The sequence below is a fragment of the Fundulus heteroclitus genome, unplaced genomic scaffold (assembly GCF_011125445.2).
Source record: "Fundulus heteroclitus isolate FHET01 unplaced genomic scaffold, MU-UCD_Fhet_4.1 scaffold_236, whole genome shotgun sequence".
Lineage (NCBI taxonomy): Eukaryota > Metazoa > Chordata > Actinopteri > Cyprinodontiformes > Fundulidae > Fundulus > Fundulus heteroclitus.
This window is the reverse complement of record NW_023396647.1, coordinates 120,548-133,998: the sequence shown is the minus strand read 5'-3', so window position 1 is coordinate 133,998 and position 13,451 is coordinate 120,548. Positions and strand designations below refer to the sequence as shown.

Sequence of the window (13,451 nt, the reverse complement as noted above, 5' to 3'; positions counted from 1 at the left end):
CTTAAACAATACAAGATTTGGAATGGTTTAGAATTCCTACACAATTGACTACAAGAGACAACTTAAAAGAAGTGACTTGTTACTCCCAGCCGCTTGTTGTGCAATTATACACTGTTAAAAGTTATTTAATGTTTCATAAATAACTCTCTGTCTGTTAAGTATTGTCTGGTGATAATCAGCTCTTAAGCTGATATTAAGACAACGGTTGAAAGGGATGAATTCGAACACTAGCGATCTTTTAACAGCAAAACCTGCACACACATAGAATAAAGGAGTGACAACTTCTTTTCAAGTTCAAGAATTTAATAGAAATAAAATGAATATCCAGAGAACATCACTATGTAATGCTGTTTACCTGAATTAGCACAATATTTCGATTAATAAATCCTCTCTACTAGGCTAGTGAAACTTAACTAAACTACTAAGCAAAATGAAGATAAAAAGAAGCTAAGCTAAGGAACTATTTACATGCAAAACAAACAAAAGACAAACAAAAGACAAACAAAAGCGGTTGATCATAATCAGAATACTTCAGTGAATCCTGGTTCACTGCAGATCTGATTAACAGAAACATGTAATGGAGTTAAAAACATCTGCCATGTCTTTCAATCCATTCACAATGCAAAGCCCAAGTCAAACAAAACATTATTTGTTGAAATAATATTCTGAGGACCGTTTGTCCGGTAAAATCATTTAATTCAGAATCGCTTGCCTTTGTTTATGCGATTTTACCTCCGGCCGCTAGGGGTCGCTACAGCGATCGTTGCTAACCTGGTTAAAATCTATAGTTATCAAAATTGTCTTGAAAACCGGCATTAATATACCATATTGATGTGGGAATAAGGCACTTAACACCATCGGAGGATGGCGGGGCAGAACAGTTACGCTTTATGCTTTAAAACGAACCCCTTTTGAACTGTCTGAAACCGGATGTTAGCAAGCCTAATAGCTTTTGTAGCTAGCGCGACCTAACGGTTAGCCCTTTGTTCTAAACACCACGGTTTACAAACATTTCCCAATAAACCTTTTCTTCACCCTCAGACCGCTGCCCAAACCTGTCCTTTTCAGTTCTGTTTAGTTTGGCCATTCACGGAAGGGGCGTTGAAGGAGGGAAGTTGTTGACTAGCGCTAGTGGGCTAGCGCTTGGCTCTGGGCAGGCTAGCGTTAGCCTTGCAGCAGCATGTGGCTAACGACGTGGTCTAGGTTGGAGGCCTGGTCCTCCAGGCAGACTCTGACCCCGGTTGCAGTCACAATTTAAGCAGATCTCTCCTCAGCATGGAGATGTTGCTTCTGTGCCAGCTTTTCAGCTCTGCGTTGCCTGGAATCAGCTCCGTCTGTGGTGCGCTGAGAAAGCAGAACAAAGCTGGCATAGACGGATTCCTTCACTTCGGCATCTGTTTTAAGCAGAAGTGAGAGACTTATCTTTGAATCGGCTGGCAGTTTCTCCCTATGCCAGGGAGGAACTGAGTTTCAGAAAGGCTCATCCTCACTCAGATCGCGGCCTCTTCCAGGCCCTATCGATGGTTCCCGGAGGCCTTCAATCACATGGCTCCCCCCTCTCCTTGAGTGCTGGTCCTCAGAGGGTTTTGGAGGTGTGTGTCTCAGAAGCTTGGAGTCAGGAGAAGAGGCGAAGAGAAGAGAAGTTCTTTGTCTGTGGGAGGAAGGTTTTATCTCAGCAGGAGTGGTCACAGCTGACCTCCTGCTGGGAAAAAGGGCCGTCCAAGCCTTGGTGGTCTCATGTTACGGGCAGAGTGGAATTCCTTTGTGACCCTCTTCCACTGTTCAGAATCCAATCCGAGATCAATTATTTTGATGATCCTGGCGGTAATATCACAACACGCTTTAATCGTACGTCTCGTTAGAAAACGCTAGTATGACGATGAATAGAAAATGGATCGGACCATGACGGTTTAAGCTGAAGTTTTCTAATATATATAACTTTTTAGAATAAAGAAATCATCGTGAAAGGTTGATTTTATAAATGTCCGGCTGGTCGGAGTATTAAAAGGTGAATCCTCTGAGTAAGTGAAGCGTGAAGCGCTGTACAGGCCGATTGGAGGTTCGACTTGCGAGTGACTCCAATGAGATGTGGCCTTAGTGAACTGCAGTTGTTTTGTAAAGCTGAGATCTCTGGTTTAGGCTTAGAGGTGAGAAAAAACCCCGATGAAATTTGAAATAGTAGGCCTGTTTCGGTGCATGCAGATTTTTGTTGGGTGAGGCCCAGTAGTTGTAAGCGCTTGTAAAAGAGAAATGAGGTTTCTCTTGGATCATCAGTGTGTCTTAAAGAGTTAACTGCAGTCTGGGTTGTTTGAGTACTCCGGTTTAGGTAAACGAGGTGAAAGAGCCTATCAAGTTTGAAATAGAAGGCCTGTTCTGGAGCACGTGAAATATAAATGTTTACTTTTACTTTTTTTTTGCTATGGCCAATAAATACGGTTTAAATTATATGTGCGCATAGTAAAAATCCAGGAATATTGGGCATCTGGACCATTATTAGAAAAATACTAAGTTCCTGGGAGAGTGAGAAATTAGTGAGTGAAAGAGTGTTTGGAATGTGTTGTGTGACAGACGTCTATGTGTGAGCTTAAATGATTAGAGCTCTGTTGTTTGACTAAAAACGCAAAGTCCCGTCATCAGAAGTAAAGGTAAAGTGTGTCTAATTTGAGAAAGCAAAAGTACATGGAAACCTTTTATTTTTTGTAAAGAAATCGGCTGAACCAAGGTGTGTATACTTATTGAACTGCTGTGTTGAAAAGATGTGGGTGCAGATACGTAAACTGGGTTTGAAGGTTTACCAATAGTTGTGCAGTGGTTTCGCTGGTGGCAGTGGCGTCTGCCTGTTCCTGATGGTGTGCTATTATTAAAAAAAAGTGTGTTGTTGGAAAGCTATTGAATCTGCGAGCTTGTCTGCTGTTGTTTTTTTATTTTTATTTTTGCCTGTGAGGAAAAAGTAAGCACCCTGGGTTATTGATTGACGGTCAGTGACTCGTGCCAATACACACACAGTCCTCCCCCTCTCCGCCTCCCTCCCTTTGCTTCAGCTCAGAGAGAGCAAAGTACAGTTTGGAGCGGAGCGCAGCCTCGCCCGGAAGAAAGCAAACAAATCTCTGAGAGGTAACAGTTTATCAGTTTGCAGGGATTTATTGATTCTGCGAGACAAGTTAACCCTATAGTACATCTTAAATTTTGGTTTTCTTAATTTGGTTTAACTAAACTAATACAGAGCAAAATGGCAAACATTCCTATTGTGATTATTGGGTTAAAATACCCCGAATGTGCTACAAAAATTCCCAAAATTTCTAAAAAATGGAACAAAAGGACACAAAGGTTAACCTCCCCCTGGCCGGAATCAGGTAGTTTTAATACATCTCTTTGTGAGCAAATGGAAGTCAGAATCATGGATTACAAGGCAAATAATAATTCTAAAAAAAGGAAAGAAAAACATGAGCTTGAATTAAAGATTCTAAACCTTTTCAAGGAAGAAGGTCAGGCCTATAGAAGTGCATTAAAACAGAAGCTTATGGAAATGAGACAGCAGTCTGCAAATGGTAAGGCAGAATATTCAAAAGCTGCGGGACTTTATCCATCTCTAAGTGGCACAGTTAACATAATGGGAGATTTCCAGTACAAGGACAAGGATAGTCTGATCATAGATGCAGCTGCAGGGGGTGGAAGCCAAAACGATTCAACAGAACATAAAGAGATCATGACAAAGGCCTCACATATCAGTTTTACAAACGCAGGAAGATCGCCTAACCAAGATGTACCTGCAACACAGCAAAATGATCATGCCCTAGTAAACATATATTCGGCTGTGCATAAATCAGGTTCTCCTGTTGCTTCGGTTGCAATGCATCAAAACACTGCAGGCCCAATGAACTCAGATTCCCCTATAAACGCGCTGGATCTTGCGCCTAATCATTGTAGTACCGCAAAGAAAAGGTCGTTGACCCTGAAGCCTATGGGTGGAGTTGATTGTTATGCAGACTACGCAATGAAACAAAAGGGTGATTCATTTTGGGTAAACCTAGATCATGAAGGGTTAAATTTGCAAAGAGAAATTGATTGCACCATAATTGAGGAATTAGAAAAGGAAATTGATGAGGAAGCCATAAGACAAAATATTGTACCAGAAAATGCCAGCGAGCTTTTAGAACAAGAGGTAGTGAAGGGCCCTACAGGAGGAACACAAACAACTACTGGCAGGAGAAGTGATTATGATTTGAGATACCGACCGAACATACATTCACCTGACAGGTACACAGATAACAAACAGTTACCCATACTTGTAAAAGGGAACATTGCCCACTATGTTCCATGGGCATCTCAAGATTTGATCGGCCTGGTTGGCAGATTGCCAGACATAAATGAGGGTGCCAGCAAGTGGATAAAGGTGTTTCAGGAGGAAACTGTTGAAAAAATGCTAGCTCTTGGTGATTTAAAAGCTGTTTTTGCACAGTGCCTGGGAACACCTGCTATGGAAAACGTCTTAAAGGAACGTTTCGCATGGATGCTCCAACAGAGAGCTGATGGAATCGGCTTCAATTTATTTCGCACAGCACTGTGGGAAGCACTGAGAAAAGAATATCCCACTAAGATTGACCCAAAGGCATTAAGAGGAGATCCAATCGATAATGCAGAAAAGGCACCGTCTTATATTGCAAAGCAGCTAAAAAGATGAAAACAGGAAACAGAAGAGGAAGTTGATAAGAGCCCTGTGCTGACAACTCTGTTCCGGAACTCCATCATTGAAGCAATGCCTGCTTCTGTGAGAAGCAGGCTCGAGGATGTGGTGGCTCTGACGTCAGTGCCTCACAGGGAGTTCCGTGATCATGTGATACATGCAGTGGAAAAGTATAGAAGAGAACAAATGAACATTGCAGAACAAGATAAAAACGTAGAAAGAAAACTGGCACAAATGCAGCTTGGAGAACTATCAGGCAAAAACAAAGCTAAAACACAAGCTGCAATGATTAAAGTGACTGATAATGTAACTCCACCTCAAGGTTTTTCAGAACCTGTACATGATGTGACAAATCTAGCACAGAGGAGTTTTCCGGCTCCTCAACTTACCCGGCCGCAACAACCGGTGGTTAATGTTTATCCTCAAGCATTTAACTCACAGCCATATGGGCCTCATGGACGATAGCAAAGAGGTCCCGCTTGGACTAACAGAGGCAGGCCTGGCGCACCTGGAATAATGGGCGCATGCAGGGCATGCAATGAACTTGGACATCGTGCCGAGCATTGCCCAAGAAGCAACAACACCTACCACAGGCAATCGCGTGGCCGGTTCCGTCCAGGTCCAACAAGACGCCCTGTAAACCCACCAAATTTTGGTTACTAGGGGTGCCCAGAGAACCTTACAGGGGAGAACCAGTGCCCGATCGTGACGGTGCTGAAAATGAACCTATGTTAAAAATTCTAATTGAAGAAAAAGAAACACCGATGCTGGTCGATACAGGAGCAGCTTACACGTGTGTAAATCCAAATTATGCAAAGCACCTCCCCATGTCTAATAAATTCATTTCAACAGTAGGGTTCTCGGGAACAAGACAGTTAATACAAATGACAGCTCCTGTACGACTGGCAAATGATGATGATGAGATAAGAATACCAATTCTTGTCTCTGACCAAACACCAATTAACCTGTTGGGAAGAGATGCATTGTGCAGGATAAAATTAAAAATCTGGTGTTCACCTCAGGGTTTGTATGTTGACAAAACAGGTCTGGATCTTCAAATGTACATGCAAACACATGAAGCCAATGTTTATTGGCTAGGAGACATTTCGGACACAGTTGAAGATGTAGTCATTAACTGGGGCCGGTACATTAAATTCCAGAAGCTAGAAAACCTTTTCTAGATTACCACTGCACCATGTTCTATGACATTTCAAAGAGCCTGGAGTTTGAAGAAAAATGGGACAGTTCTACAAATGACAGAACTGTTAATCTTGAAACACAATGTATTGTTATTGGAAACCAAGGTGCGGCTTTAAATGTGAAACAAAACAATTTCATTTCAGAGTGGTACAATGTTTCAGAATCAGTACCACACATAACATTGTTTGTAAATAAAGGATTTCATGCAAAAGATCTGGGACCAATGATGAAACTTGCAACCAAAGGAACATGGGAAGACACAGATAACCCATTCAGGAAAATGGTTCCTCTAAAGATCAACCATTAATGCAGGACATGCTAAAAAATGTTTCTGAGCACTTATGGTCGAAACATGATACAGATGTGGGTTTAGTAAAATCTGCAGACCCAGTCTCAGTTCAAATAAAACCAAATGCACGGTTTCCTTTTCGCCAGCTATACCCATTAAAACCAGAAGCAGAACAAGGAATTCAGAAAACCATTGACGAATTGATGCAAGCAGGTGTGCTGGTGGAAGTAGAAAGTCAATGCCACACTCCAATTTTTCCAGTTCTGAAAGCAGACAAAAACAAATACCGTCTTGTTCATGACTTAAGAGAAATAAACAAGATAATAGTAGACGCAGAATCGGATGTGCCAAATCCAAATACTCTTTTAAATTCAGAAGCACGTTTTTTCACCGTGATTGATCTCTGCTCTGCATTTTTCAGCAATCCTTTAAGCGGAAGAGTCACAACATTTATTCGCATTTACCTACAGAGGTAAAAAGCTCAGTTATACCCGATTAACTCAAGGGTTTAAACTTAGCCCGCACATATTTAATCAGGTGCTAAAAAATGATTTGGAAGGACTCAATTTAACTGGAACTGTGTTACAGTATGTGGATGATTTGTTAATCTGTGGAAACACCCTTAATGACTGTCATCAGGACACAATCAAAGTTCTACAAAGATTAGCAGAGGGAGGACACAAGGTCTCCAAACAAAAACTACAGTATTGTCAACCACAGGTAGATTACCTAGGAAGACAAATATCACAAGAAACAGTTGGCATTTCACCTTCTCAAATGGAAGGTGTCAGCAAAGCTCAAAGTCCACGGACAGTCGGTGAAATTATGAAATTTTTGGGAATGACAGTGCAGACTGGATTGAAAACTATGCGGAAAAAACAGCACCACTTAGAGAACTAATAGAAGAAACAGGAAACCATTGAAATGGATAACAGAAGCTAAAATAGATTTGAAACACTAAAACAGGAAATGGAAGTGGCACCAACTTTAGCATTGCCAAACTATGACAAACAATTTTACCTGTATGTAGCCAACAGAAAATATATGTACGCATCAGCTGTACTAATGCAAGAAACCTGTGTAGGACGACGACAACTAGACAATGTGGCCCAAGGCTGGCCACCATGTTATCAAGGTCTAGCAGCAGTCTACTACGCTTATGAAAAAGCATCAACCATAACAATGGGTTACCCGGTAACAATACAGACCCACCATAAAATCACAGAACTGATAAATCAAGGAAAGTTTGTGATGACTCAGGCAAGATGTTTACAGTACATGCCACTTTGAACATATCCAGATGTAACAGTACAAAGGTATACAACGAACAACCCTGCTGACATGGTACCTCTGGACTATGAAGGAGTGTCTTGCAGAAACAATGAAATTCACAAGACTAAGACCTGATTTAGAGTCAACTCCGATAATGAACACGGAAGTCACTTATTTTGTTGACGGGTCATCTTTCAGAGATCATCTTGGAAACCATGCAGGTTATGCTGTGGTTAAACAAGTAGGAGACAATTTTGTAACAGTCAAAGCAGAAAAATGTGAGCAACCATGCTCAGCTCAAAAAGCAGAACTAAAAGCAGTGACAGAAGCGTGCAAACTAGCAAAAGGAAAAGTAGCAAACATATTCACAGACTCGGCTTATGCCCATGGGGTGTGTTATCTGTTTGCTGCTGTTTGGAAACAAAGAGGTTTCAAACGAGCAGACGGCAGTCCAGTATTACATCAAGAACAGCTAAAAGAGCTGATTGCATCGATGATGCTGCCATCAAGACTGGCAGTGATCAAATGCAATGCCCATCGTAAAGGTAATGATTTAGTCATTAAAGGGAATAACGCTGCAGATGAGGCAGCAAAACTAGCGTCTAAGTGCCAGATGGCCATCTTGGCACCAGTGGTCACCTTGGAACCAATGGTGACACCAGAAGACATTATTCTGATGCAGCAGGAGGCAGGTGTGAGTGAGCATGCTCTCTGGGCGCAGAGAGGTGCGACAATGAGTGAAAGTGGTTCGTGGAGATCACAAAGTGGACATTTAGTTGCACCAGTAGCATTGTTGACAATGTTGGTCTCAGAAGCACATGGTTTGGATCACTGTGGAAGAGGGAAAGTGATGGGGAAGTTGAAAAAGCAAGGTTATTGGCCACCTTACATGCAAGCAATGGTGGATGAAATCTTGAGCCAATGTGAAATATGTGCAGAAAACAATGTACGAAAAGGCATAAAATCACCGATTGGACACATTCCGGTCCCTGAGGGACCCTTTAAACATCTTGTGATAGATTATGTTGACATGATAAATCCAGTGCAAGGGAAAAGGTACATGTTGGTGGTGATCGATCGGTTCAGCCGATGGGTTGAAGCAGTCCCATCAAAGACATTGGGAGCTGAGACAGTGATTAAGTTTCTGACAAGAGAGGTGATTCCGAGATTTGGCATCCCATCAGAAATCAGTTCAGATAATGGTTCAGCGTTTATCCAAAAGGTGTTGAAAGGTGTTTTGTCAAAGCTAGGAATTAAACAACGTTTTGGAGCAGTCTACCACCCACAGAGTCAGGGTACTGTAGAAAGAATTAATGGGACTTTGAAAGCTAAGCTGAATAAAATTTGTGCTTCTACTAACCTAAACTGGGCTGATGCTTTGCCGCTTGCGCTAATGAGCTATTGCATGCAGATGCATCGCAGCACACATTTAACCCCGCATCAAATGCTAACAGGCAGAACAATGCCAGTGCCTGAATGGAGGCTTCCATTCAAAGGCCCGGCACTTGAGCAGCTACAAACAGAGTTGAAAGCATATATGGATCAACTAACTGCTATCCATAGAGCTATCTATCTGCAGGAAAAAGCCAGAGGTTCCTGTCCAGAGTCGGTGGTGAAGAGACCAGTCGAACCAGGAGACCTGGTGTACGTGAAGGTGTTCAGACGTAAATGGAACAGCTCGAGATGGGACGGACCATTTGAGGTCAAACGAGCGACCGCAACCGCCGTCCAAGTAAAGGGGAGTGATACGTGGTATCATTTGACTCATTGTACTAAAGTACACGCCAGAGACACTGTGAAGACAGACATTGTGAAGCCAGACAATGGAAAAGACTGTGAACAGAAAGTTTGCATCAATGAAACTGGTATTAATGACATTTCACCTGTGGATGTTGGCAGAAGTGATGAGCCTAACAACAGCGAGGCCGGAGATGAACTCTCACAGCCTGCAGACGGCACCACAGCATCAGCCAATGTCAGCCCAACCACGAGTGAAACGAGTAATGAGGGTCAAGACGATCTACATGCAACCATGAAATGTGGGACTTCAGTCTATAAAGGGAAATCCACCTTTGCAGAAAAAGATAAGTACAACACAACGTTAATGTTTTTGACAAAGTACACACCAGTGTTTTTGCCAGCTGAACTGAAGTTATTGACTCATCTAGGTCTTAAAGAACACTTAAGAGAAAAAACAAAAAGGTTGCGTAAGAAAAGAGAGACCCATGCTGAATTCAAATGGAAAGCAACGGTAACCGATACAGGATTTCGTACAAAATTAGATACGGAGTTTGAGGTGAACATTTATTACAATGATCAAAAATTGTGTGGAGAAAGTGTCAAAAAGGTATATACAGAATATGGGATAAATCAGTGCTCACTTATTCTGTACATAAAGGATGATGGTTTTGAGGTAGAAATAAAAATAGAATCCCACAGGGATCCCGAGGACAATTACAAATATAACTTAACAATGAAGAATCTACAAAACCCCAATGTAGTATCAGGAAATGGTGATTTAGAACGAATAGGAAATAAGAAGTTAAATGCTACAGTTAAAATGTTTAAAGACCGAATCAGGATACATGTGGAGCCAGACAGTGATAAATACGACTTGGTTGAAAGAAACGTGATTATCTCTAGATTACTGCAAAAAGGTGACAGACGAAGGATGTGTAATTCGCATACTAATGTAAGTCATCAATTATCAAGTCAAAATCAAGAAAACATTAATTGTAATATGACTGTTTGGAATGCAGATTGTGGATGGATTATTGAAGCAAATGTGATAGCTTTCCGGATTAACAAAACATAGGAGTTGAAATTCGAAGACGTCACCTGGAGTGGAAAAGTAGATTCAACTATATTATGGAACTAAACCACGTAAAGAGGCTTTATCAGAAGATGTAAATTGTTTTCCCCCAACAACTATGGCTACTAGAACTACAGTAGAAGTGAAGAAAATGACTGACCCTAGTGGAAATGTGACTTTACCTACTTCAGTCACTAAATCAGGACTAAATAAGTCGACAACTTTAACGGAAAATACATTAACGGTCACATCAGCTAAAATTTTAAATAGCACAATACAAATTTCAACAAATAATAGTGATATTACAAAGGTAAATACAAGTAAAATGGAAGTGCAACCTACAGAGGTTGCTAGGGACTTGGACAACGCAAAACCTACGGTGATTCGACCTGAGAACATAATAACTGAACCTCCAACAACTGTTATAACTAAAACAAATCTACAGACAATAGTTTCAAATACAATTAAAACCACAAAAGAAGTTTTAAATACTACTAAACCCTCACTAATAAGATTATTTACAACGGCACCTCCTCCGGTTGAGGTAACATCAGATCAGGACAACAACCTAATATTAGAATTCGCAGAACCAGATCCAAAACAGTATGGATGCTCTAAAAAGGAAGGATGTGAAGATTTCTCTGAAGGTTTAGATAAATTTTATGGAAAACAAAATCCAAAAGTAGCTACACCAAGAGCAATAAATAAATTACAGGATATTGAATGGCATGGAATCAGACCAAGGGGTGATCCTTTATGGCAAAGAGCCATACGTAATACATGGTATAGCTGGTCATGGTATACAGCAAGAGAGTTAACCAAAAATGATTGCTTAATCTGTACTGCTGCTCCGGGAGCAGTTCCTATGGTTATTCCGGAAAAATACACGTCAAAAGAATGTGCAGTTGTACAACGTCAAAAATGTAGGAATGGTGAGTTCACAGCAAGAGAAGACGCAGTGTCATTCTTTAAATTACGTATGTGTGGTTTGAGTTGCAGACTCTTATACGGTTCAAGGAACTCTCATCAATACTTAGAAAAATGGAAAGGGTATAAATTAGAATCATTGTGTGCAGAATTTAACATTAGTACTACAGATAATGTTCCACCCACTGATTATGAAATAGATTATGATGCAGACTACGAATGTTTCGTTAGTGGAGGTTTTGAGGACAATGAAGGAATTAATGTAGGAAACACCACTGTAAAATGTAATGTAACCTGGGTATTATCTTGGTTTAAGCATGCAAATGTAACACCAGTGTTTGCTACAAAGCCTGTTTGGTTTGAAAACCCAGATTTTATAGAAGAGGACTGTAAAAATATAACTATGAAGATTCCCAAACTTTTCTTTTTAGGAGATCAAACGTATCCAGTGGCAGACAGTTACTGGATGTGTGGTGATGACATGCTACTGAACACCTTACCACTTAAGTGGGTAGGGCTCTGTGCATTAGTACGAATGAAGGTACCGATAACTTTAGTGTATGAAGGGGTAAAAGAATTAGCTCAGATTGAAATAGGTAAAACTAGGTCTCGTCGGAGTCTAGACGATTACGGACTAAACAAAGGAGTTTATTTAAATCTTATTGGTCAACCAAGAGGAATTCCAGATGAATTTAAAGCACAGCATGAAATTAAAGCAGGTTTTGAGTCTATTTTACCTCAAATTACTATTAATAAAAATGTTGAATGGATAAATTACATTTACTATAATCAGCAAAGGATGATACATTTCACGGTTGAAGGATTGATGGCACTGGGAGACCTATTACATGAAACAAGTAGAATGGTAATACAAAACAGACAAGCCTTAGATTGGCTTTTAGCAAGTAAGGGAGGTGTTTGTCACAAGTTAGGTAATCAGTGCTGTACATACATTCCCATGAACACAGCTCCTAAAGGTTCATTTAGGGCAGTAATGGTTAAACTTATGAAAGAGAATGCTGGTAGAAACAACTGGTCGTGGAAAAGTCTGGAAGAAATTTTAGGAGAATGGGGTGTTTTAGCCGCTAAAACAGGACTAACTTTGGTAATAACACTGATTGTAATCTTATTGTTTGTGTGTTGTGTTGTGCCTATTTTGAAAAGGTGGATTGTGGGAACGATGTATAGATGGATGACATCAGGCAGCAGCCATCGAAAGGGCTGACATCCCGGCCGCCTGGATACGTCTATGGACTCACACGTATGCTACAGACTCATTCCAAATGGAAAGGAGTACCCGTGATCGAGACGGACTCTCTTGTTTTGCTACGTATCCATGGACTCATTCAAACCAAGCACACGAACTGAAGACTGATTAACCTTGTTTAAGTTACTCAATCTAAGATTAAATAAATAAAATATAATCTATCATAACATTGTATTTTAACATTCGTTTCTGTTTAACCCTCCGTATCAGTATTATTAGCAAGATAATTTGCATGTATATTTATAATCCATGTATTTCATATGTTGTTTGTTGATGGTTGTATATGTTACATTCTATTAGGTACTCTTTTTGAATGATAAGTGCTGGATTTCATTGCAAGTAGCATGGCTGATTTCCAACTGATGCCGGTCGACCTGGCTGGCGGATGCTCGATGGACAACCGAGATCCATGGGAGAGTTTTTTCCCCTGAGAACAGTACATGAATAAGTGCCAACAATGGGGTTTTTCGCTTCCATATCAGCTGGATTGATGCCAATGTGAAAGCAATGACTATTTTGCATACCTCTCCCTCTCTCTCGCTCTCTTTCTCTCTCTCTCTCTCTCTCTCTCTATTATTGAAATGTGTTATTGATTGTAATCTGCACTTATTACAAGTCATTGTTGATCAACACTTATGTGGACACCTTGATTACATTAGTATATTATCCGTTAGTTGTGTAAGCAATTACATTTTTGGATGGTTGTTATTATTACAGCTAAGCTTGATTAGTGTGGAGTCAGATTTTCTCTTTATACGATGTTTAGTCTATGTACTTTAGTATATAGAGGGTTCCTTAGGAGTGTTACGTAAGTAGCGTAACAAGGGAGGATATGCAGAGGTTTGGAAAACATCTGAAGTCTGTGTGTCCTGGCAGCAAGGCAAAGGGAGCAGAAGTATATTTATAATCCATGTACCAGCACTGAAAAAGCTCTGGTGAAGGTCACCAATGATATTCTCATGGCCTCAGATAATGGACTTGTGTCTATACTTGTCCTGTT

The 13,451-nt window shown here is 40.6% G+C and overlaps 1 protein-coding gene and 1 long non-coding RNA gene across 2 annotated transcripts in view; one reads left to right on the top strand and one right to left on the bottom strand.

Annotated features, from left to right (window-relative positions):
* p2rx3b (purinergic receptor P2X, ligand-gated ion channel, 3b) overlaps window positions 1-13,451 on the bottom strand; it is a 159,147-nt gene that overhangs the window by 102,756 nt on the left and 42,940 nt on the right. The window lies entirely within an intron of this gene.
* On the top strand, window positions 11,272-11,925 carry LOC118559132. Its single transcript, XR_004928669.1, has 2 exons — window positions 11,272-11,725; window positions 11,829-11,925. It is a non-coding gene; the product is annotated as an uncharacterized LOC118559132 (long non-coding RNA).